Source organism: Odocoileus virginianus, chromosome 10 (genome assembly GCF_023699985.2).
Source record: "Odocoileus virginianus isolate 20LAN1187 ecotype Illinois chromosome 10, Ovbor_1.2, whole genome shotgun sequence".
NCBI classification, from domain to species: Eukaryota; Metazoa; Chordata; class Mammalia; order Artiodactyla; family Cervidae; genus Odocoileus; species Odocoileus virginianus.
This window is the reverse complement of record NC_069683.1, coordinates 64,209,525-64,235,950: the sequence shown is the minus strand read 5'-3', so window position 1 is coordinate 64,235,950 and position 26,426 is coordinate 64,209,525. Positions and strand designations below refer to the sequence as shown.

General features: G+C 38.5%; 1 pseudogene; it reads right to left on the bottom strand.

Moving 5' to 3' along the window:
* Window positions 1-18,974, bottom strand: part of LOC110135973 (NADH dehydrogenase [ubiquinone] flavoprotein 2, mitochondrial-like) — a 69,666-nt pseudogene extending 50,692 nt beyond the window's left edge.
* Window positions 18,975-26,426: the final 7,452 nt, after the last annotated feature.

Genomic DNA, 26,426 nt, shown 5'->3' with positions numbered 1-26,426 from the left:
CTTACTTTGGTCAATATTATATCAAATAACTAGAATAATTTGATTTAGGCATACAATTTTCAAGCTATCTTTCATAATTACCCATGTTTAATGCATGAACATGCTGAGTGGTTTCAGGTCTCTTAATCACCTTTCTTTTTAGAGCTAATTTAAGATCAACTAAGAAGAAAAGAAAAATGATTGACCATACTTTCTTCTGCTACAAGAAATCATGGATCTCACTTAAAATCCAAAGGCATTCTCTGAAAGCTGATGCAAAGTACAATATCAAGAAAATCACACAATAATATATTTTCGTGTAAATTGGAGACTGAACATACCAACAATGGTCTATATGTATTTTGCCATCTTAAGATAATTTTAAAAATAAAGACTATTTTTTAGAGCTGTTTAAGGTTCACAGCAAAATTGAGGGAAACATGCTGCTCCCACTCATATATAGCCTCAACTCACCTTTGAAAGTGATAGTCACTCAGTCATGTCTGACTCTTCATGACCCATGGGCTGTAGCCTGCCAGGCTCCTCTGTCCATGGAATTCTCCACTCAAGAATACTGGTGTCGGTAGCCATTTCCTTCTGGGGTTCTTCCAAGCCTGGAATTGAACACTAGGCTACTGAAGGTTGCTTTCAAATTTTGGCAACTGTAAGTAAAGCTTCTATGAACATCCAATTACAGATTTTTGAGTGGACATAAGTTTTCAACTCCTTTGTGTGAATAAAGCATGTTTTGTTTTGTAAAAAGCTGTCAAACTGTCTTCCGAAGTGGCTGCAACATTTTGTATCTCCACCAGCACTGAATGAGGCTTCTTGTTGCTCTAAATCCTTGTCAGCACTTGATGATGTCAGTATTCCAGATTTTCTAGTAGGTATGTAGTGGTATCTGTTGTTTTATTTTGCAGTTCTGTGATGACATATGGTATTGAGCACCTTTTCATATGTGTATTTGTCATTTGTATATTGTCTTAGATGAGGTACATATTAAAATCTTTTGCTTATTTTAAAAATTGGGTTCTTATTAAGTTTTAAGAGTTCCTTTTATATTTTGATAATAGTCATTTATCAGATAGGTCTTTTGTATATATTTTCTCCCAAGCTGTAGCTTATCTTATTATTTTCCACACGACAGATTCAAAAATATTTTCAAAATCTGAAAACACATTATATCTGGATGAATCTGAGCCAATGAAATATTTAAAATTCTAACAGTTCTTAGAGATCATTCTACTTTGAAACCTTGGAGATGAAACTATTTTTGGTGGAGCTGACACTAAGCACAAAATTGAGAAGATTTTGGATGAGATTCCAAGAATTCTGGCATCTCTTTGGCAATCATATACCCTAAATGCTTCTCAAGTTCCATTGTTATATTTTCTGATGTCACCAGCATTTGACTTTTAAACAATAGGAATTCCAGTTTATCTTGCATATATAAATTGCTGTCACAAAATATTAGCTTAATGGGGAGAGAATAATGACTTAAATAAGCAGATGAGCTTTTTTTTTCCTTTTAATTGCAAGTTTAAAGCCAAGAATTTTAGAGTAACATCAATTAGAAACTCTAAAAGGAGAATATAAATCTAGATTGATATATGCTTATTTGGAGACATATATGACTTTTGTAAATTCTTGCCTTTGCTAGCTTCTTCCTCTATAGAAAAAATATTTTAAATATGCTATGAGTACATTTATATTTAAATATGCTATGAGTACATTTCCCAATTTGGATTGGTTCCAAACTTGGAGAGGAATACATCAAGGCTGTATATTGCCACCCTGCTTGTTTAACTTATAAGCAGAGTACATCTTGCAAAATGCCATGCTGGATGAAGTGTAAGCTGGAATCAAGATTGTTGAGAGAAATATCAGTTACCTCAGATATGCAGATGACACCACCTTTAGGGCAGAAAGCAAAGAGGAAATAAAGAGCCTCTTGATGAAAGTGAAAGAGGAGACTGAAAAAGTTGGCTGAAAACTCAACATTCAGAAAACTAAGATCTTGGCATCTGGTCACATCACTTCATGGCAAACAAATGCAGAAACAATAGAAACAGTGACAGAATTTCTTTTCTTGGGTTCCAAAATCACTGCAGCCATGAAATTAAAAGATGCATGCTCCTTGGAAGAAAGGATATGACCAACCTAGACAGCATATTGAAAGCAGAGACATTATTTTGCCATCAAAATTTAACTAGTCAAAGCTTTGGTTTTTTCAGTAGTCACATATGGATGTGAGAGTTGGAACATAAAAAAAGCTGAGCACCAAAGAATTGATGCTTTTAAACTGTGGTGTTGGAGAAGACTCTTGAGAGTCCCTTGGACTGCAAAGAGATCAAACCAGTTCATCCTAAAGGAAATCAGTCCTGAATACTCATTGGAAAGACTGATGCTGAAGCTGAAGCTCCCATACTTTGGTCACCTGATGCAATGAACTGACTCATTGGAAAAGACCTTGATTCTGGGAAAGATTGAAGGCAGGAGGAGAAGGGGATGACATAGGATGAAGTTGTTGAATGGCATCACTGACTCCATGGACATGAGTTTGAGCAAACTCTGGGTTTTGGGTATGGACAGGGAGCCTGGTGTGCTGCAGGCCATGAGTTCACAAAAAGTCCGACGTGACTGAGTGACTGGACTGAACTGATGAGTATCTTAGTCTAAGAATGAATATAACCAGACTGTATGTACTATCAGACATTCATTATTATTAGATAAATTTTCCTTCCTTAGAAAAAAAAAGTGAAAATTAAAACATTTTGTATATCCCTGAAAGTATCAAGGGCCTGCTGCACTGTGACTGATGGATAAGTCACTCTACCTCATAGTAATACTTTTATTAATTAATTTAGTGTTTTTATTTATTTCAAATTTCATTCTTAAGATTTACTGCTTCCCATTCTGTTAGGAAGCTGAAATTGAACAGGTTATTAATAATAGCTAGCATTTTTTCCACTTGTACTTATTCTGTGCAATACTCACTCAAACATTGTTCCAAATACTTTTATACATATAAGTTCACTTAATTTTTATAACAAGCATAGGAGAAAGTACTACTTGTTAAAATTGTAATTGAGTAGTTGACAAAGTATTATATTATTTTCAGGTCCACAACATAGTGACTCAGTAATTTTATAGGTTATACTCCATATAAAGTTATTATAAAATGTTGGTTCTATTTCCTGTGGTACATTGCATTCTCATGTCTTACTTGCTGTTTAGTTATTTGTACCTCTTAATCCCTTTCATCTGTCTTGCCTCTTTTCCCATTCCTCTTCCCACTATTAGCCACTGGTTTGTCCTCTGTATCTGTAAAACAATGAGGATTTCTCAAAAAATTAAAAATTAAACTACCATAGGAACCAGAAATTCCTGCTTGTATATATCTGAGTTATATCTGAAGAAAACAAAAAAAGCTAAAAAAGATAGATGCACCCCAATGATCATAGTGACATTGTTTGCAATAGTCAAGATATGGAGAAAGTATAATTTTCATGATTTCTCTTCTATTTTCTGCTGTTGCATGGAATATTTCTCCAAAACAATGTAAAACAACAATTATTTTATTTTGTTCACATTTTGTGGATTAGGAATTTGCTAAGGGCTTCCCTGGTGGCTCAGTGGTAAAAAATCCATAGCCAATGCAGGAGACACTGGTTCAATCCCTGAGTTGGGAAAGTCCCCTGGAAAAGAACCCACTGGAGTTGACCCACTGCAGTATTCTTGCCTGGGAAATCCCATGGCCAGAGGAGCCTGGCAGGCTACAAGGCACGGGGTCACATAAGAGTTGGACATGACTCAGCAACTAGCAAGAAGGGCTCACCAGAATAGTTCTTCCTTGCAGTCTTTCTTATTAGAAACCTGAACTGACTGTGTTTTTAATGTGGCTCTTTTATACAGCTGGAAATGGTTGCTGGTTATTGGCTGGGAGGTCAGCTGGAGTTGTTGATTGAAATAAATACATGTGGATCACAGGGCAGTTGTATTTTGTACATGCATTCTGACTTTCACCAGAGCAAACAGAGATAATCAAGTAACTCAATAGCTTTTTTCTGATTCAGCTTTAGCAGACAAAGCATCATATTTGCTGTATTGTCCTGGTTATTTAAATCATGAAGAATAGTTTAAAGTCAAGAATAAGAAATATAGACTATACTTCTCAGTAGAGGGCATATAAAAGAATTTATAGATTTGTTTTAAATTGTCAAAATTCCCTACTGATGTTGAGAAAATTATAGAAAGAGATAAAATAAATTAAATGGGGAATCTAGTATCAAACCCAGTCCATTCCAGCCCCAGAGAAATTACGCATAACCACTCTTCTGTGGAGCCACACTTAAGACAGAATTGACATGGTCTGTGTAAGCATTCTCTGCTGTAATATGTCAGATCACTTTATTTAAACTCATGTCAATTTTTTATGATTCTTTTGGAGAATAGAGCAAAAGATGAAACATAAAAATTCATTTAGCACAACTCAGGGATACTGTGACTCATGGGCCAAATCTGGCTAATAATTCATTCCTGTAAAAAGAATTTTATCAGAACAAAACCTCACCTATTTGTTTACCTATTGTTTATGGCTGCTTTTTTGTTTCAGTGGCAGAGTCCAGTGCCCCATATGGATCATTTGTTCCCAAAATTCTACAATAGTTATTATCTGGCTTTTAAGAAAATATTTTCCAACTCCTATATAAAGGATCAGAGATTAAAGGTTAAGGTAAAAGAGAAAACAGGCATTGTGATAAGAAACGTTAAATATAGGGTTATCGTTACCATCTTTCTAAATTCCATATATATGTGTTAGTATACTGTAATGATCTTTATCTTTCTGGCTTACTTCGTTCTGTATAATGGGCTCCAGTTTCACCCATCTCATTAGAACTGATTCAAATGAATTCTTTTTAATGGCTGAGTAATATTCCATGGTGTATAGGTACCACTGCTTCCTCATCCATTCGTCTGCTGATGGGCATCTAGGTTGCTTCCATGTCCTGGTTATTATAAACAGTGCTGCAATGAGACTCAGATGTATAGAACAGACTTGTGGACTCTGTGGGAGAAGGCGAGGGTGGGATGTTTCAAGAGAACAGCATTGAAACATGTATATCTAGGGTGAAACAGATCACCAGCCCAGGTTGGATGCGTGAGACAAGTGCTCAGGCCTGGTGCACTGGGAAGACCCAGAGGGATGGGGTGGAGAGGGAGGTGGGAGGGGGGACCGGGATGGGGAATACATGTAAATCCATGGCTAATTCATTTCAATGTATGACAAAAACCACTGCAATGTTGTAAAGTAATTAGCCTCCAACTAATAAAAATAAATGGAAAAAAAAAAGAAATGTTAAATAGCTAACCTATTATTACTAAATAAATCAGTGTAGAGATTAGTACAAGTATACAGGTAATGTCTCTAAAGGGACCATTCATTTTCATTTTATACTATCTATATTTTACTCTAGTGAGAGCAAGATTCAATTATATAATAAAAGTCATAGTATTAAATACATAAAAATGCCAACAGCATCTTGCTGTAGTGGGAAAAACAGAAATTTGAAATTAGAACAGAAAGAAGTCTTCCGTTTATACTTATCAATAGTTTATACTCTCAGATCTCTGATTTGTCAAATAGAATTTTTGAGTTTTAATTACTACATATAAAGTATATTCAATCTCACTTCTCACTGTTGTGACAAAAATACTTTATGTGTTGACTTAGAACAAGGTATACCACTCCGATACTTATAAGTTATGAGGAAGAAACCAGGATAAGCTAAGACAAAACCTAGACCTGTAAAACCGAGAATTGAAAGTTAGTCCCCAGGAAAGAATATTACTCAGAGAAACTTAGGAAATTATTTATTTATGTGTTATGTAGTAATTTATCAGTAGACACAAAAGAAAGTTTTATTTAGAACCCCTATTATCACAGATGGCAGAAAATGAACAGTAACCAAAATGAAAGAGCTCAGCTCATATTAATCTGAAATTTTTGAGCCCATCTTTGAGATTATTGAATAGGTGCTTTGATGACAGTTAAGGCAAGAAGAACATTAGAATTATCTCATTTAACCCTTTCCATAAATCTTTGACAATGATACTGTTTGCCTTGTTTCTCACATGAGGAAATTCAAATGGTATGTCCAAGATCCCAGAATTACCAAGAAGCAGAATCAGAACTTGAATCAAACATTTTGTGATATAAAACATGTGTACCATAGAATTGACCATCACTAAAGGAGAAAAGAGGAATTTGGTTATTTGAAATGCAGTTTCTCAGAAATAATATCATGTTTTCATGTGTGTTAGTCTTATATGACAATACAAATAAAGACAATAATAACAACAATGGTAAAATCTCCCCAAAATATAGCTGGGAATCTTCCAATGTAATACTATCATTAAGTCTTTTTTCTCCCCTAATAAATCTTGCCAACCACCTCAAAATCAATAAAGAATTCTTATTTTGATCTCCATGACAGGCAAAAAGATAAAACTATTAAGAGAAATGGGATGCTCTGCCACTTCCTAGTCTTGTGCTTGTAGTAGATTACTTAAGCTGATCTAAAATATATTTATCTCATATTGTTGTTAGGAGGATTAAGCCTGACAACATACACAAACTTGTTAGCATAGAATTATCAAATAGAAATTTAGGGAATTCAAACTGTTGTGTTATCCATATTGTTGCCTTCTGGCACATCAGTAAAGAGATGCAACTTTGGACAACTTCAAAGATGTTTTAGAAGAAGGTTTTAGCAGTAGATATGAGAAGAAGTTGAGGGTAAGTCTCCAGGGTCCAGAATAAGGGACTCTAGGCCCTTTAAATTAGAAGAGCTTAGGAGATACGGTGAGTAAATGTAATGTGAATCCTGGAATCGAAAAGGGGCATTAGGCGAAATTGAAATGACTCTGAACCCAGTATGGGCTTTAGTTGATAATAATGTATCAATATTTATTCATTAACCATAAAACAACATGTAATACAAATGTAAGATAGTAATAATAGTGATTGATGCTTTTAATAATAGGATTGATGCTTTTGAATTGTGGTGTTGGAGAAGAACCTTGAGAGTCCTTTGGACTGCAAAGAGATCACCAGTCAATCCTAAAGGAAATCAGTCCTGAATATTCATTGAAAGGACTGATGCTGAAGCTGATACTCCAATACTTTGACCACCTGATGGGAAGAACTGGCTCACTGGAAAAGACCCTAATGCTGGGAAAGATTGAATGCAGGAGGAGAAGGGGACAACAGAGAATAAGACAGTTGGATGGCTTCACTGACTCAACAGACATGAGTTGAGTAAGCTCCAGGAGCTGGTGATGGACAGGGAAGCCTGGCGTGCTGTGGTTCATGGGATCACAAAGAGCTGGACACGACCTAGTGACTGAACTGAACTGAATAATAGGCGCACCAGGGTACAGGATAAATGGAAACTCTATGTTGTACCTTTGTAATTTTCTCTATAAAACTGATCTAAAAAATAAAGTTTATACATTTATATTTGTACAGAAATAGTTGATTTAAAATACAGTGATTCAATATTTTTATAAATTATACTCTGTCAAAAGTTGTTACAAAGTAATGGCTAAATTCACTGTGCTGTACAGTATGTAATTGTTTCTCTTCTCTTTTATGCTTAGTGGCTTGTATAACTAAGTCCCATATTTCTACCTTGCTCCTGACACCTTCCCTCTCCCCACTGGTAAACACTAGTTTGTTTTCTACATAGGTGAATCTCTCTGTTTTGCTATACACATTGGTATGTTTTATTTTTTAGATTTCACATAAAGTAATGACATAGAGTTTTCTTCCTTTCTGTGTCTGACTTCTTCCACTAAGCATAATATTCTCTAGGTCCACCCACACTACTGCAAATGGTGGAATTTTATTTCTTCCTTATGACTAATATTCTGTTGTAGGTATATGCCATATCTTCTTCATCCATTCATCTGTTGATGGACATTTCCTTCCATCTTGGCTATTGTAAATAGTGCTGCTATGAACATTGGGAGATATGTATCTTTCCTAATTAATGTTTTACTTTTTTTGTATATATACCCAGGAATGAATATAGCATATAGTAGTTCTATTTTTAGTTCTTTGAGGAAGCCTCATACTGTTTTCCACAGTGACAACATCAATGTGCATTCCAACTGAGTGCACACAAAGGTTTCCTTTCCCCACATCTTTATCTACATTAGCTATAGTTACAGTTATATAAGCTATAGTTATTGACTTCTTGATGATAGCCATTCTGACTGATGTGAGATGTTATCTCATTGTGGTTTTTATTTGCACTCCTCTAGTAAATAATGGTGGAGAAGGAAATGGTGATCCACTCCAGTACTCTTGCCTGGAAAATCCCATGGATGGAGGAGCCTGCCAGACTGCAGTCCATGGGTCGCTAAGAGTCGGACACGACTGAGCGACTTCACTTTCACTTTTCACTTTCATGCATTGGAGAAGGAAATGGCAACCCACTCCAGTGTTCTTGCCTGGAGCATCCCAGGGACGGGGGAGCCTGGTGGGCTGCCGTCTATGGGGTCGCACAGAGTCGGACTCAACTGAAGTGACTTAGCAGCAGCAGCAGCAGCAGTAAATAATGGGGTTGAGAATCTTATGTGCCTGTTTGCCATCTTTTTGTCTTCTTTGAAAAAAATGGCTATTCAGGTCTTCTCTCATTTTTTAAACAAATTGATTGCTTTTTTTTTTTACATAGAATTTTGTGAGCTATTTATAAATTTTGAATATTATTGTCTTATTATCATCTTATTTGTGATATCATTTGCAAATAATTTCTACCAGTCTTTTCATTTTATTGTTTGCTGTGCCAAAACTTTTACATTTAATTGGGTTTCATTGTTTATTTTTACTTTTATTTATTTTGCCTTAGGAAACAGATACAGAAAGTGCTGCTTTGATATATGTTAAAGAGTATTCTATTTATTTATTTTTTCTTCTCGGAATTCTATGGTTTCAGGTCTCACAGTTAGGTCTTTGATTCATTTTCAGTCTATTTTTATATATGGTGTGAGGTAATATTCTAATCTCTTTCTTTTGCATGTAGTTGTTATTCCAGCCAGTCACCTTATGTCTTTGGATTGGAGTAGTTAGTCCATTGGCATTTAAAATTATTATTGATAAGTTTATGCTTATCGTTATTTTATTACTTGTTTTCTGATTATTTTATAATTCTTCTCTATTTCTTTCCTTGTTGATTGATGATTTTCTTTAGTAAAATACCTATGTTCATTTCTTTTTAGTTTCTTCATATATCATTGTAGATCAATGATTTGTGGTTACTATGATGTTCATATACATTGTGTGTATGCATGCTAAATTGCTTCAGTCATGTCTGACTCTGTGCAACCCTGTGGACTTCAGCCCTCCAGGCCGCTCTGTCCATGGGATTTTCCAGGCAAGAATACTGGAGTGGGTTGCCATGCCCTCCTGCAGGGGATCTTCCCAATTCAGGGATTGAACCCACATCTCTTATGTCTCTTACATTGATAGGCAGGTTCTTTACCATTCGTGCCACCTGGGAAGCCCTCATATACATGGACTTATAACAATTTATATATACTTGTTTTAAACAGTGATTTAAGTTCAAACACATTGTAAAACACCTACATTTTTGCTCCCTTTTCCCTCATTTTTGTTTCTATTGTCATGTTTTACATCTTCATGCTTATCCTTTAATTGTTTATTATAGTTATAGATGTTGTTACAATCTTTGTTAGCCCTTAATCTTTTTATGGCTCAACCACACGATTGAATCCCAGTCCCTATTTTATATATATATAAAATAACATATTTATTATTTATGGGATTTATTATATATGGAATAAGGTAATAAGCAAGTTAAACAAAAATCATTTTCAAACAATGATGAAGGAAATAAAACAGGTGATGTGATAAAAATGTCTAGGTGGGGTGGGCTCCCTCAACTCCAACAATCAGGGAAGTTGTCCCTGAAGAGTTTCAAAGCTCAGAAGCAAGAGAGAGGCAAGAGTTTTCATCAGATATGTTGCAAAAGGAATCATAAAAGTCTTAAGATGGTGTATTAGTCTCCTACAGCAGTTGTCATAGACTACCACAAACTAAAATCTGTTTTCTTTTAGCTGTTCTGATTTGGTGATCTCCATTTTTCTATCTTCCAGATCACTTATGTGTTCCTCTGTATCATTTAGTAAGTTACTCATTCATTCCTGGTAGTGTTTGTTTTTAATTTCAGTTATTGAATTATTTTTTAGATTTGGGCCATTTTCCTATTTTCAAATCCTTGTTAAATTTTTACTATCTTCATCTATTCTTTTACCTAATTCAGTTAACATTCTTATTACCAGTGCTTTGAATTCTTTATAAGGTAAATTGTTTCTATTTCATTATTTTTTCAGAGGTTTTCTCTGGTTATTTCACTGAGACCAGTTTCTCTACAGTTTCATTTTGCTTAACTTTCTCTCCTTCTATTAATTTAGATGAAACCTATTGTAATCTTGAAGTAGTGTTCTTACATGGGAGCACCTATATACAGACTATGCATGGCCAATGCATTTGGTCATTCTCAAGCTGGGTTTGATGTGAAGTCATAGGTTTCCTCATGTTGTTATGGCAGCTATCACTTTGATAATATTTGGGGCTGGAGTTGGAGATGCTAGAGCAAGGGCTTGGTGTGAAGCATGGCTTTCTTTCTGTTCAGTTTCTGTCATCACCCTCATGGGGTAGGGTCTGATTTCAAGGTACTGGGATCAGAAGTTCTGAGAATGGGCCCTGAGTTGGCTCTGTTCCTTTCAAGTCTGTACTTCCAACATAGAAATTCTTGCCCCTGCAGGGGATAGTGCTGAAATAGGGAATGCCTATGCGTGTTTGTTTGTTTGTTTTCAGTAGCATAGAGCCAAGGTGTCCTCAATGCACTGCTTGTAAAATTGCCTACAATTGCTTGTCTTGATCTGAACAGATGCAGACTCAGGTGAAAGTCCCCTTTGTCCTTCACAGGAGATCACTGCCTCCAGCCTCCACTGTCCCTCCAACACCTCTATGGAGCCTCACTATAGTGCAAGGGAGCCCATGTGGACACTTTTATATATCAAGGTGTGATCTCTAATAAAGCATCCACTGCCAGAGTTCTGGGCTCTTTCCGAGGGACTTGTGAGTAGGTGCCAGCAATGGTCACCAGCCCATGATCCACCCCAGAACTAGATTGCCTTAGTGTTCCAGGGCCAAGTTTTCTCCCAGGTTATGGCATTCCTAGATCACGTGCCACACTGCAAAGTGCAGTAAATAGGGATGAAGTGTTTGCTCTGCTCAGGTTGTGGTGCATGCCAAGGCAGATGTGGGAAGCCTGAAAGCCATTAGAGCAGTCTCCAAACTGCCCCCTTCACCTTTCCTTAGGTGCAATCCAGCAAGGATGTGCTTCTCATAAGTGGAAGGCTGGCTTATCATAGCCCTCCTGTTAGTTCAGTGGTGTGGTCCTCCAAATAGCCAAAGGGCGTCATCTCCCATGGGGGTGGGGGTTGGTGGATGTAGGACATGGGGATTGGGCTTCCCTGTCTGCGACTTTTGCTACTCACTCCAGGCAGGTTTCTCTCTTTCCCTTTGAGTTCCTTCTGAGAGTCTCAGGTCCCCACCTGATTGTCATTCCTTCTTATGTGTTCATCTTTCTTACAGTATTTCTACCAGTTCCCATTCAGTTTTCAGTGAGAACTGTTCCACGTGTATATGTATTATTTTTTCTTTTAAAAATTTATTTATTTTTTAGTTGAAAGAAATTACCTTACAGGATTTTGTTGTTTTCTGTCAAACCACAGCATGAATCAGCCGTAGGTATACATGTGTGCCCTCAATCTTGAACCTCCCTCCCTCTTCCCTCCCCATCCCACCCCTCTAGGATGATGCACAGCCCCTGTTTGAGTTACTGAGACATACAGAAAATTCCCTTTGGCTATCTATTTTGCATATGGTAATGTAAGTTTCCATGTTGCTTCCTCCATATATCTCACTCTCTCCTCCCCTCTCCCATGTCCATAAGTCTGTTGTCTATGTCTGTTTCTCCATTGCTGACCTGAAAATAAATTATTGGCACCATCTTTCTAGATTCCATATATATGTGTTAGTATATGAGCAGGGTCTTTTCAAATGAGTCAGTTCTTCACATCAGGTAGCCAAAGTATTGGAGTTTCAGGTACAGCAAATGTCATTTCAATGAATATTCAAGATTGATTTCCTTCAGGGTGGGCTGGTTGGATCTCCTTGCAGTCCAAGCGACTCTCAACAGTCTTCTCCAACACCACATTTCAAAGCATCAGTTCTATTATTAAAAGCATCAGTCTCTATTATTAATATTGTGTATTTTCCATTGCATATTGTTTTATGGTTAATGAATAAATATTGATACATTATTATCAACTAAACTCCATACTGGGTTCAAAGCCACTTTAATTTTCCTAATGCCCTTTTTCATTTCCAGGATTCACATTACATTTACTCATCATATCTCCTTAAACTCTTCTTAACTTAAAGGGCCTGAAGCCCCTGATTCTGGACTGTGGAGACTTACCCTCGACTTCTTCTCATCACTCAGTTCAGTCAGTTCAGATGCTCAGTCATGTCCGACTTTTTGCGACCCCATGAATCGCAGCACGCCAGTCTTCCCTATCCATCACCAGCTCTTGAAGTTTACACAAACTCATGTCCATCGAGTTGATGATGCCATTCAGCCATCTCATCCTCTGTCATCCCCTTCTCCTCGTGCCCCCAATCCCTCCCAGCACCAGGGTCTTTTCCATGAGTCAACTCTTTGCATGAGGTGGCCAAAGTATTGGAGTTTCAGCTTCAGCATCAGTCCTTCCAATGAACACCCAGGACTGACTCCTTTAGGATGGACTGGTTGAATCTCTTGCAATCCAAGGGACTCTCAAGAGTCTTCTCCAGCACTACAGTTCAAAAGCATCAATTTTTCGGCACTCAGCTTTCTTCACAGTCCAACTCTCACATCCATACATGACTACTGGAAAAACCAAAGCCTTGATTAGACGGACATTTGTTGGCAAAGTAATGTCTCTGCTTTTTAATATGCTATCTAGGTTGGTCATAACTCTCCTTCCAAGCAGTACGTGCCTTTTAATCTCATGGGCACAATCACCATCCACAGTGATTTTGGAGCACAGGAAAATAAAGTTAGCCACGGTTTCCCCATCTATTTGCCATGAAGTGATGGGACTGGATGCCATGATCTTAGTTTTCTGAATTTTGAGCTTTAAGCCAACTTTTTCACTTTCATCAAGAGGCTCTTTAGTTCTTCTTCACTTTCTGCTATAAGGGTGGTGTCTTCTGCATATCTGAGGTTATTGATATTTCTCTCGCAATCTTGATTCTGGCTTGTGCTTCTTCCACCCAGCGTTTCTCATGATGTACTCTGCATGTAAGTTATATAAGCAGAGTGACTTGACATACTCCTTTTCCTATTTGGAACAAGTCTGTTGTTTCGTCCAGTTCATCCAGGTCAGGTGGTCTGGTATTCCCATCTCTTTCAGAATTTTCCACAGTTTATTGTGATCCACACAGGCAAAGGCTTTGGTGTAGTCAATAAACCAGAAATAGATTTTTTTTCTGGAACTCTCTTACTTTTTTGATGATCCAGCAGATGTTGGCAATTTGATCTCTGGTTCCTCTGCCTTTTCTAAAACCACCTTGAATATCTGGAAATTCACGGTTCACATATTGCTGAAGCCTGGCTTGGAGAATTTTGAACATTACTTTACTAGTGTGTGAGATGAGTGCAATTGTGCAGTAGTTTGAGCATTCTTTGGCATTGCCTTTCTTAGTGATTGGAATTAAAACTGACCTTTTCCAGTCCTGTGGCCACTGCTGAGTTTTCCAAATTTGCTGGCATATTGAGTGCAGCACTTTCACAGCATCATCTTTCAGGATTTGAAATAGCTCAACTGGAATTCCATCACTTTCACTAGCTTTGTTCATAGTGATGCTTTCTAAGGCCCACTTGACTTCACATTCCAGGAAGTGTGGCCCTAGATGAGTGATCACACCATTGTGATTATCTGGGTCGTGAAGATCTTTTTTGTACAGTTCTTCTGTGTATTCTTGCCACCTCTTCTTAATATCTTATGCTTCTGTTGGGCCCATAACATTTCTGTCCTTTATTGAACCCATCTTTACATGAAATGTTCCCTTGGTATCTCTAATTTTCTTGAAGAGATCTCTAGTCTTTCCCATTCTTTTGTTTTCCTCTCTTTCTTTGCATTGATCGTTGAAGAAGGCTTTCCTATCTCTCCTGGCTATTCTTTGGAACTCTGCATTCAAATGGGAATATCTTCCCTTTTCTCCTTTGCTTTTCACTTCTCTTCTTTTCACAGCTATTTGTAAGTCCTCCTCAGACAACCATTTTGCCTTTTTGCATTTCTTTTCCATTGGGATGGTCTTGGTCCCTTTCTCCTGTACAATGTCACGAACCTCCATCCATAGTTCATCAGGAGCTCTGTCCATCAGATTTAGTCCCTTAAATCTATTTCTCACTTCCACTGTCTAGTCATAAGGGATTTCATTTAGGTCATGCCTGAATGGTCTAGTGGTTTTCCCTACTTTCTTCAATTTAAGTCTGAATTTGGAAATAAGGAATTGATGATCTGAGCCACAGTCAGCTCCTGGTCTTGTTTTTGCTGATTGTATAGCACTTCCATCTTTGGCTGCAAAGTATATAACCAAAAAGTGCACCAGCTGCGATAGACTGTGCAGAAGCGTGGCTGTGAGGAGCTACCCCTCACCCAAGGTCAGGGGTGGTGACTGAGAGCGCCAGGCTGTGACAACGCAGGAGCACCCAAGAGGAGCTACCCCACATCCGAGGTTGGGGTGGTGGCCGAGAGGAGCTATGTCCAAGGAGCAGTGGCTGTGCGGGTGCAGAAGGGCCAAGAGGAGCTATTCCACGTTCAATGTCAGGAGGGGTGGCCATGAGGAGATAGTCCTCGTCAAATGTAAGAGAAACCCAAGTAAGATGGTAGGTGTTGTGAGAGGGCATCAGAGGGCAGACACACTAAAACCATAATCACAGAAAACTAGCTAATCTGATCACAGGACCACAGTCTTATCTAACTTAATGAAACTAAGCCATGCCATGTGGGGCCACCAAGACAGTCGGGTCATGGTGGGGAAGTCTGACAGAATGTGGTCCACTGGAGAAGGGAATGGCAAACCACTTCAGTATTCTTGACTTGAGAACCCCATGAACAGTATGAGAAGGCAAAATGATAGGATACTGAAAGGAGAAATCCCCAAGTCGGTAGGTGCCCAATATGTTACTGGAGATCAGTGGAGAAATAACTACAGAAATAATGAAGGGATGGAGTCAGAGCGAAAACAATACCCAGTTGTGGATGTGACTGGTGATAGAAGCAATGTCCAATGCTGTACAGACCAGTATTGCATAGGAACCTGGAATGTTAGGTCCATGAATCAAGGCAAATTGGAAGTGGTCAAACAGGAGATGGCAAGAGTGAATGTTGACATTCTAGGAATCAGCAAACTAAAATGGACTGGAATGGGTGAATTTCACTCAGATGACCATTATATCTACTACTGTGGGCAGGTATCCCTTAGAAAAAATGGAGTAGCCATCATGGTCAACAAAAGAGTCTAAAACATAGTACTTGGATGCAGTCTCAAAAACGACAGAATGATCTCTGTTCGTTTCCAAGGCAAACCATTCAATATCACGGTAATCCCAGCCTATGCCCCAACCAGTAACACTGAAGAAGCTGAAGTTGAACGGTTCTATGAAGACCTACAAGACCTTTTAGAACTAACACCCCAAAAAGATGTCCTTTTCATCATAGGGAACTGGAATGCAAAACTAGGAAGTCAAGAAACACCTGGAGTAACAGGCAAATTTGGCCTCGGAGTATGGAATGAAGCAGGACAAAGGCTAATAGAGTTTTGCCAAGAGAACGCACTGGTCATAGCAAACACCTTCTTCCAACAACACAAGAGAAGACTCTACACCTGGACATCACCCGAAGGTCAACACCAAGATCAGATTGATTATATTCTTTGCAGGAAAAGATGGAGAAGCTCTATACAGTCAGAAAAAACAAGACTGGGAGCTGACTGTGGCTCAGATCATTAACTCCTTATTGCCAAATTTGGACTTAAACTGAAGAAAGTAGGGAAGCCACTAGACCATTCAGGTATGACCTAAATCAAATCCCTTATGACTATACAGTGGAAGTGAGAAATAGTTTAAGGGACTAGATCTGATAGACAGAGAGCCTGATGAACTATGGACTGAGGTTGGTGACACTGTGCAAGAGACAGGGATCAAGACCATCCCCATGGAGAAGAAATGCAAAAAAAAAAAAAAAAAAAAAAAGGCAAAATGATAAATCCAAGAGGAAGACATGACAATTGTAAATATCTGTGCACCCAACATAGGAGCACCTCAATACCTAAGACAAACACTAACAGACATAAAAGGAGAAATTGACAGTAACACAATAATAGTAGGAGACTTTAACACCTCACTCACACCAATGGACAGATCATCCAAACAGAAAATTAATAAGGAAACGCAAGTCTTAAATGGTACATTAGATGAGATGGATCACATTGATATCTTCAGGGAATTCTATCCAAAAGCAGGATAAATCTTCTTATCAAGTGCACATGGAATATTCTCCAGGATAGACCACATCTTGAGTCACCAATCAAATCTCAGTAAATTTAAGAAAATTGAAATCGAATTAAGCACATTTTCTGACCACAACACTATGAGACTAGATATTAATCACAAGAAAAAAACTGGAGATTAAGAAATATGTTTCTAAATAAGAAACAGGTTACTGAAGAAATCAAAACAGAAATAAAAAAGCCCATAAATGAATGACAATGAAAACATGACAACTCAAAACCTATGGGATGCAGCAAAAGCAATTATAAGAGGGAAGTTTATAGCAATACAATCCTACCTCAAGAAACAAGAAAAGTGTTGAATAGACAACCCAACTTTATACCTAAAACAACTGGAAAAGAACAAAGAAAAACCCCAAAAATAATCAGAGCAGAAATTAAGGAAAAGGAAATGAAAGAAACAATAGTAAAGATAAATAAAATTAAAAGCTGATTCCTACCAGCCCAGGTTGGATGCATGAGACAAGTGCTCAGGGCTGGTGCACTGGGAAGACCCAGAGGGATGGGATGGGGAGGGAGGTGGGAGGGAGGATCGGGATGGGGAATACATGTAATTTCATGGCTGATTCATGTCAATGTATGGCAAAAACCACTACAATATTGTGAAGTAATTAGCCTTCAACTAATAAAAATAAATGAAAAACAAAGAAATAAAAGCTGATTCCTTGGGAAGATAAACAAAATTGGCAAACTTTTAGTCAGACTCATCAAGAAAAAAAGAAAGAAGACTCAAATCAACAAAATTAGAAATGAAAAGGAGATGTTACAATGGGCAATGCAGAAATATGAAGGATTATGAGACTATTATGAACAACTATATGGCAATAAATTGGACAACCTGGAAGAAATGGACAGAGTTCTAGAAAAGACCAATCTTCCAAGATTTAACCAGGAAAAATAAAAATTATGAATAATCCAATTACAAGCACTGAAATTGAAACTGTGATCCAAAATCTCCCAAAAAACAAAAGCCTAGGACCAGATGACTTAACAGGTTAATTCTATCAAACATTTAGAGAAGAGCTGGGCATTATTATGTTTTCATGTGTGTTTGTCTTATGTGCTAATGCAAATAAACACAGCAATAACAATAATAATAAAAATATCTCTACCCTAAAATACAGCAGTTAATCTTCCTATATATACTATCATTAAGCATTTTTTTCCCCCTTGGTCTTGCCAGCCATCTCAAACCAATAAAGAATTCTGACTTGAATCTCCATTACAGGCAAAAAATACAACTATTAAGAAAAATGGGTTGCTCTGCCACTTCCTAGTCTTGTGCTTGTAGTAGGTTACTTAAACTGACCCAAAATATATTTATCTCATATTGTTGTTGGGAGGATTAAGCAAGACACTGTACACAAATTGTACATAGGATTACATACCATAGGATTGTACACAAATAGCATAGGATTATCAGATAGAAGCTTAAGGAATTCAAACTGCTGTGCTATCTGTGTTATTGCCTTGTGGCACCTCAGTAAAGAGATAGAGGCAAATTGGGCAACTTCAAAGATGTTTTAGAAGAAGGTTTTAGCAGTAGATATGAGAAGAAGGGATTTGATTCAGGTCATACCTGAATGGTCTAGTGGTTTCCCCTACTTTCTTCAGTTTAAGTCTGAATTTGGCAATAAGGAGTTCATGATCTGAGCCACAGCCAGCTCCCGGTGTTGTTTTTGCTAACTGTATAGAGCTTCTCCATCTTTGCCTGCAAAGAATATAATCAATCTGATCTCGGTGTTGAACATCTGGTGATGTCCATGTGTAGAGTCTTCTCTTGTGTTGTTGGAAGAGGGTGTTTGCTATGACCAGTGCGTTCTCTTGGCAAAACTCTATTAGCCTTTGCCTTGCTTCTTTCCATACTCCAAGGTCAAATTTGCCTGTTACTCCAGGTGTTTCTTGACTTCCTACTTTTGCATTCCAGTCTCCTATAATGAAAAGGACATCTCTTTTGGATGTTAGCTCTAAAAGGTCTTGTAGGTCTTCATAGAACCGTTCAACTTCAGCTTCTTCAGTGTTACTGATTGGGGCATAGGCTTGGATTACCCTGATATTGAATGGTTTGCCTTAGAAATGAACAGAGATCATTGTGTCATTTTTGAGATTGCATCCAAGTACTACATTTCAGACTCTTGTTGACCATGATGGCTACTCCATTCCTTCTTTGGGATACCTGCCCACAGTAGTAGATATAATGGTCATCTGAGTGAAATTCACCCATTCCAGTCCATTTTAGTTTGCCGATTCCTAGAGTGTCGACATTCACTCTCGCCATCTCCTGTTTGACCACTTCCAATTTGCCTTGATTCATGGACCTAACATTCCAGGTTCCTATGCAATACTGGTCTGTACAGCATTGGACCTTGCTTCTATCACCAGTCACATCCAAAACTGGGTATTGTTTTTGCTCTGACTCCATGCCTTCATTCTTTCTGGAGTTATTTCTCCACTGATCTCTAGTAGCATATTGGCCACCTACTGACCTTGGGAGTTCCTCTTTCAGTGCCCTATCATTTTGCCTTCTCATACTGTTCATGGGGTTCTCAAGGCAAGAATACTGAAGTGGTTTGCCATTCCCTTCTGCAGTGGACCACATTCTGTCAGACCTCTCCACCATGACCCGACCGTTTTGGGTGGTCCCACATGGCATGGCTTAGTTTCATTGAGTTAGACAAGGCTGTGGTCCTGTGATCAGATTCGCTAATTTTCTGTGATTATGGTTTCAGTGCGTCTGCCCTTTGGTGCCCTCTCACAACACATACCGTCTTACTTAGTTACTTCTTACAGGAGAGATAAGAAAGACTTCCTCAGCGTTCAATGCAAAGAAATAGAGGAAAATAACAGATTGGGAAAGACTAGAGATCTCTTCAAGAAAATTAGAGATACCAAGGGAACATTTCGTGGAAAAATTGGCTCAATAAAGGACAGAAATGGTATGGACACAACAGAAGCATAAGATATTAAGAAGAGGCAGCAAGAATACACAGAAGAACTGTACAAAAAAGATCTTCATGACCCAGATAATCACAATGGTGTGATCACTAACCTAGAGCCAGACATCCTTGAATGTGAAGTCAAGTGGGCCTTAGAAAGCATCATGACGAACAAAGCTAGTGGAGGTGATGGAATTCCAGTTGAGCTATTTCAAATCCTGAAAGATGATGCTGTGAAAGTGCTGCACTCAAGACGTCAGCAAATTTGGAAAACTCAGCAGTGGCCACAGGACTGGAAAAGGTCAGTTTGCATTCCATTCCCTAAGAAAGGCAATCCCAAAGAATGCTCAAACTACCACACAATTGCACTCATCTCACATGGCTAGTAAAGTAATGCTCAAAATTTTCCAAGCCAGGCTTCAGCAATACATGAACTGAGAACTTCCAGATGTTCAAGGTGGTTTTAGAAAAGGCAGAGGAACCAGAAATCATATTGCCAATATCCCCTGGATCATCAAAAAAGTAAGAGAGTTCCAGAAAAACATCTGTTTCTGCTTTATTGACTATGCCAAAGCCTTTGACTGCATGGATCATAATAAACTGTGGAAAATTCTGAAGGAGATGGGAATACCACACCACCTGACCTTCCTCTTGAGAAACCTGTGTGCAGGTCAAAAAGCAAAAGTTAGAACTTGACATGGAACAACAGATGGATTCCAAATAGGAAAAGGAGTACTTCAAGGCTGTATATTGTCACCCTGCTTATTTAACTTATATCCAGAGTACATCATGAGAAACGCTAGGCTGGAAGAAGCACAAGCTGGAATCAAAATTGCTGGGAGAAATATCAATAACATCAGATATGCAGATGACACCACCCTTATGGCAGAAAGTGAAGAGGAACTAAAAAGCCTCTTGATGAAAGTGAAAGAGGAGAGTGAAAAAGTTAGCTTAAAGCTTAACATTCAGAAAACTAAGATCATGGCATCTGGTCCCATCGCCTCATAGGAAATAGATGGGGAGACAGTGGAAACGTGTCAGACTTTATTTTTTGGGGCTCCAAAATCACTGCAGATGGTGACTGTAGCCATGAAATTAAAAGAAGCTTGCTCCTTAGAAGGAAAGTTATGACCAACCTAGATAGCATATTAAAAAAGCAGAGACATTACTTTGCCAACAAAGGTCCATCTGGTCAAGGTTATTGTTTTTCCAGTGGTCATGTATAGACGTGAGAGGTGAACTGTGAGGAAAGCTGAGCGCCAAAAAATTGATGCTTTTGAACTATGGTGTTGGAGAAGACTCTTGAGAGGCCCTTGGACTGGAAGGAGATCCAACCAGTCCACCCTAAAGATGATCAGTCCTGGATGTTCATTGGAAGGACTGATGCTGAAGCTGAAACTCCAATACTTTGGCCACCTCATGTGAAGAGTTGACCTGTTGGAAAAGACCCTGATGCTGGGACGGGTTTGGGGCAGAAGGAGAAGGGGACGACAGGATGAGATGTCTAGATGGCATCACCGACTCGATGGGCATGAGTTTGAGCAAACTCCGGGAGTTTGTGATGGACAGGGAGCCCTGGCGTGCTGTGACTCATGGGGTCGAAAAGAGTCGGACAGGACTCAGTGACTGAACTGAACTGAGCTTGAATTTATCACTTGATTATTATGTAATGTCCTTCCTTATCTCTTGTAATAATCTTTATTTTAAGTTCTACATTGTCTGATATGTGGATTGCTGCTCTAGCTTTCTTTTACTTCCCATTTTTCCATCCTCTCACTTTCAGTATATATGTGTCTTTAGGTCTGAAATGAGTTTCTGGGTTTCTTGCAGACAGTGTATTTTTGGGGGTTTTGTTTTTTTGATCCATTGATCAATCCAACCAATCTTTTGGGTGGAGCATTTAATCCATTTACATTTAAAGTTCCTATTGCCATTTTCTTAATTGTTTGGGTTTTTTTTTTTTTTTTTTGTGTGTGTGTGTGTGTGTGTGTGTATCTTTTTCTTTTCTTATTTTTCCTGACATATTTCCTTTAACATTCGTTGTAAAGCTGGTTTGGTGGTACTGAATTCTTTTAACTTTTGCTTGTCTGAAAAACTTTAGATATCTCCATCAATTTTGAATGAGATCCTTGCTGGGTAGAGTAATCTGGTTGTAGATTTTTCCCTTTCAATACTTTAAATATATTCTGCCATTCCCTTCTGGCCTGCAGAGTTTCTGCTGAAAGATCAGTTGTTAAACATATGGTGTTTACATTGTATGTTACTTGTTGCTTTTCCCTTGAATTTTTTAATATTCTTTCTTTGTGTTTAATCTTTGTAAGATTGATTAGTATGGGTCTTGGCATATTTCTTTTTGCATTTATCCTGTATGAGACTGTTTGCACCTCTTGGACTTGATTGACTATTTCCTTTTCTATGTTGGGGAAAATTTCAACTATGATCTCTTCAAAAATTTTTTCATACCCTTTCTTTTTCTCTTCTTCTGGGACCCCTATAATTCGTATGTTGTTGCATTTAATATTGTCAGAGGTTTCTGAGACTATTCTTAGCTTTTTTCATTCTTTTTACTTTATTCTGCTCTTCAGCAGTTATTTCCACTATTTTATCTTCCAGCTCACTGATCCATTGTTCTGCTTCAGATATTCTGCTATTGATTTCTTCTAGGGTATTTTTAATTTCAGTAATTGTGCTGTTTGTCTCTATATGTTTATTCTTTAATTCTTCTAGGTCTTTGTTAATTGACTCTTGCATTTTCTCCATTCTATTTTAAAGGTTTTTGATCATCTTTGCTATCATTATTTTGAATTCTTTTCAGGCACTTTGCCTATTTCCTCTTCATTTATCTGGACTTCTGTGTTTCTAGTTTGTTCCTTCATTTGGGCAGTATTTCTTTGCCTTTTTGTTATTTTTTAAAGCTTATTTCGCTTGATATGTTCTTCTCCCAAGGTTCAAGGTTGAATTCTTTCTTCCTTTTGGTTTCTACCCTCATAAGGTTGGTCCAGTGGTTTATGTAATCTTTGTATAGAGTGAGATATGTGCTGAGATTTTTGGGTTTTTTTTTTCCCCTCTGATGTGCAGGGTTGAGTGAGGTGCTAATCCTGTCTGCTGATGATAGGTTTGTATTTTTGTCTTGTTTGTTGTTTGGATGAGGCATCCTGCACAGGGTGCTACTGGTAGTTGGACGATGCTGGGTCTCTTTTTCAAATGGTTTCCTTTGTGGGAATTCTCACTATTTGATACTCCCTAGGGCTAGAAGTTCTCTGGTAGCCTACTGTCTTGGAGTGCTGCCTCTCCAAAGTCTCAGGGCTTGATCTCTGGCCAAGAAAAGAGATGCCACATGTGGCTTACTATGGCATTAAATGAGATTAAAACAAACACCCAGAAGTGAGAAACAGAAGATGAACCCCAGTCACGTGGCAGTTACAAAATCAGGCAAATTATAATTAAAATAATGGAATACACACACACACACACACATATATATATATACACTCATAAGCAAAATCAAAGCAGTCCAACAAAAATAAAGTACAATATATTGGCCCAGTAAACAAAGGAAACCAGAAGTTAAGAACAAAACTAACTAAAGCACAAACTGGAAAACAAAGCTAAGGGAAGGTGCCAATTGGGAAATAAAGCAACGAAACCAAAACTAACAAATATGCTGAGAAAAAGATTGAAAAAAAAGAAAGAATAGAAATGCAAAGTTCCATGGAGGTAGATAAAGAAGATTTATGTATATTAAAGATTAACTGCAAGGGGAAAAGAACAGTAGGAAAAGCAAAGGAATAAATGTAGAAAAAATAATAATAGGTTAAAAAATTAAAAAAAAAGAAAAATTAAAAAAAAATAAAAAGGAAAGGAAACTCCAGAGAACTGCAAAAAACCAATATAGAGGCAGAGGTTTAAAACAGCAATAAAGTGTGATAAAAAAAATCAAAATCTTAATTAGATTTCATAGTGCTAATAAAATCAACAACTAAAACGGGGTGGGGGGGATGAAAGGAAAAAAAAAGAAAAAAAAAAAAAGAAAAATCCAAAAGAAACTACAGAAAAAGTCAAAATATAAGAGTAATAAATGTTTTTATTGAGTATCTGCTGTCAGTACCCTTTCTTTTCCCTTGCTGGGAGTCACAGTCCACCTCACCTCCCTAGAATGGCCTCCAACACTGTGCTGCACTCTGGACCTGCTGTGGGAGCAGCTCAGAGGTCCTACTCCTGTGTGTTCTTGTTTGTCTCCAATGTCTGCAGCTATCAGAAATAGTGCATTTTCTTTTGTGAGAGGTCTCTGTGTCCTCTTATATATTCCATAGACACAGAGTCTGCCTAGTTGATTGTGTGAATTTAATTATCAGCTGCTACAGCTGGTGGGAAGATTTTGGTCTTCCTTAGACACACTGCCCCTGGGTTTCAGTTGTGATTTTATTTCCACCTCTGCAAGTGGGTCATCCACTGGGGTTTGCTGCTGAGGCTGCCATGGAGGACTTATGTCTGTCCCAGGGAGGACCAGGTGGGACGTGGGGTAGCTGCTTGGGTCCCAGGAGTTCTGGCAGCATCAGGCACTCAGGGATGTTGGTGGCTAAGGCATCAGGAAATATAGTGCTCTAGAAGGGTATGACAACCAGCATTGGCCAATACATTTCAGTATTTTTTTTCCATTTATTTTTATTAGTTGGAGACTAATTACTTCACAACATTTCAGTGGATTTTGTCATACATTGACATGACTCAGCCATGGAGTTACATGTATTCGCCATCCCGATCCCTCCTTTCACCTCCCTCTCCACCCGATTCCTCTGTGTCTTCCCAGTGCACCAGGCCCGAGCACTTGTCTCATGCATCCAGTCTGGGCTGGTGATCTGTTTTACCCTAGATAATATATATGTTTCAATGCTGTTCTCTCGAAACATCCCACCCTCGCCCTCTCCCACAGAGTCCAAAATTCTGTTCTGTACATTTGTGTCTCTTTTTTTGTTTTGCATATAGGGTTATCATTACCATCTTTCTAAATTCCATATATATGCATTAGTATACTGTATTGGTCTTTATGTTTCTGGCTTACTTCACTCTGTATGATGGGCTCCAGTTTCATCCATCTCATTAGAACTGATTCAAATGAATTCTTTTTAATGGCTGAGTAATATTCCATGGTGTATATGTACCACAGTTTCCTTATCCAGTCGTCTGCTGATGGACATCTAGGTTGCTTCCATGTCCTGGCTATTATAAACAGTGCTGCGATGAACATTGGGGTGCACATGTCTCTTTCAGGTCTGGTTTCCTCAGTGTGTATGCCCAGAAGTGGATTGCTGGGTCATATGGCAGTTCTATTTCCAGCTTTTTAAGGAATCTCCACACTGTTCTCCATAGTGGCTGTACTAGTTTGCATTCCCACCAACAATGTAAGAGGGTTCCCTTTTCTCCACACCCTCTCCAGCATTTATTGCTTGTAGACTTTTGGATAGCAGCCATCCTGACTGGCGTGTAATGGTACCTCATTGTGGTTTTGATTTGCATTTCTCTGATAATGAGTGATGTTGAGCATCTTTTCATGTGTTTGTTAGCCATCTGTATGTCTTCATTGGAGAGATGTCTGTTTAGTTCTTTGGCCGATTTTTTGATTGTGTCATTTATTTTTCTGGAATTGAGCTGCAGGAGTTGCTTGTATATGTTTGAGATTAATCCTTTGTCTGTTGCTTCATTTGCTATTATTTTCTCCCAATCTGAGGGCTGTCTTTTCACCTTGCTTATAGTTTCCTTTGTTGTGCAAAAGCTTTTAAGCTTAATCAGCTCCCATTTGTTTATTTTTCATTTTATTTCCAATATTCTGGGAGGTGGGTCTTAGACGATCCTGCTGTAATTTATGTCGGAGAGTGTTTTGCCTATGTTCTCCTCTAGGGGTTTTATAGTCTCTGGTCTTACATTTAGATCTTTAATCCATTTTGAGTTTATTTTTGTGTATGGTGTTAGAAAGTGTTCTGGTTTCATTCTTTTACAAAGAATCCAGTATTCTTGGCTGGAGAATCCCACTGACAGAGAAACCTGGCAAGCCACATCCCACAGGGATGCAAAGAGTTGGACATGATCACAGTGGCCCCTTGTACATAGAGGCAAGCCTTTTTTTTTTTCTTGCCTGTGACAGCTCCTCCCCAGTGAGTGCTGAGCGTGAAGGTAGTGCAGCTGCTTGGGTCACAGGGACCCTGGAGGTGCCCAGTGTGCAGGGATTAAGACTTTTTCAGCCACAGGAGTTATGGTCCTATCAGAGCCTTTTCCCAGCCATAGTTGGCAATCAGCAGACCTCTTTGGCTGCACTTTTTCAGGTGCTTAGTGGGCTCCCTTGCCAGGGGCCCTTCTCTGTTTGTTGCCTCAGCACCCCTGCTTGGGATCCTAGCCTGTAATTCAGTGCATCAGTCACTTCAAGGGAAACCCTAGGTGGGTCCTACTCTGCTGTTCCTGTGTTAGGCTCACCCTGGGATTCCTCCACAATCCCTGAGCTCCAACTCCTAACTGCTGCTCCTGCTAGGAGACCTGTGTCCCTGTTCAGGGTACGTATGGCTGTGGCAAGGACTGTCTGTATCTCTTTCCATTTAAGTTGCCACAGATCAGTTGCTTCACCCACAGCCTATAATGTTTCTCCTCTGACCCACACAATTGTCCTGATGTGGGGATTGGACCTGCTTCAATTCCCCCACTTGCCAAGGGCAGGTTCAGTCCTACTAACACTCCTGTTTTCCTCCCAATTTTGTTCTACAGAGCTTTGCATGGTTCTATATATTCTTTTCCAGTGCTCAAGT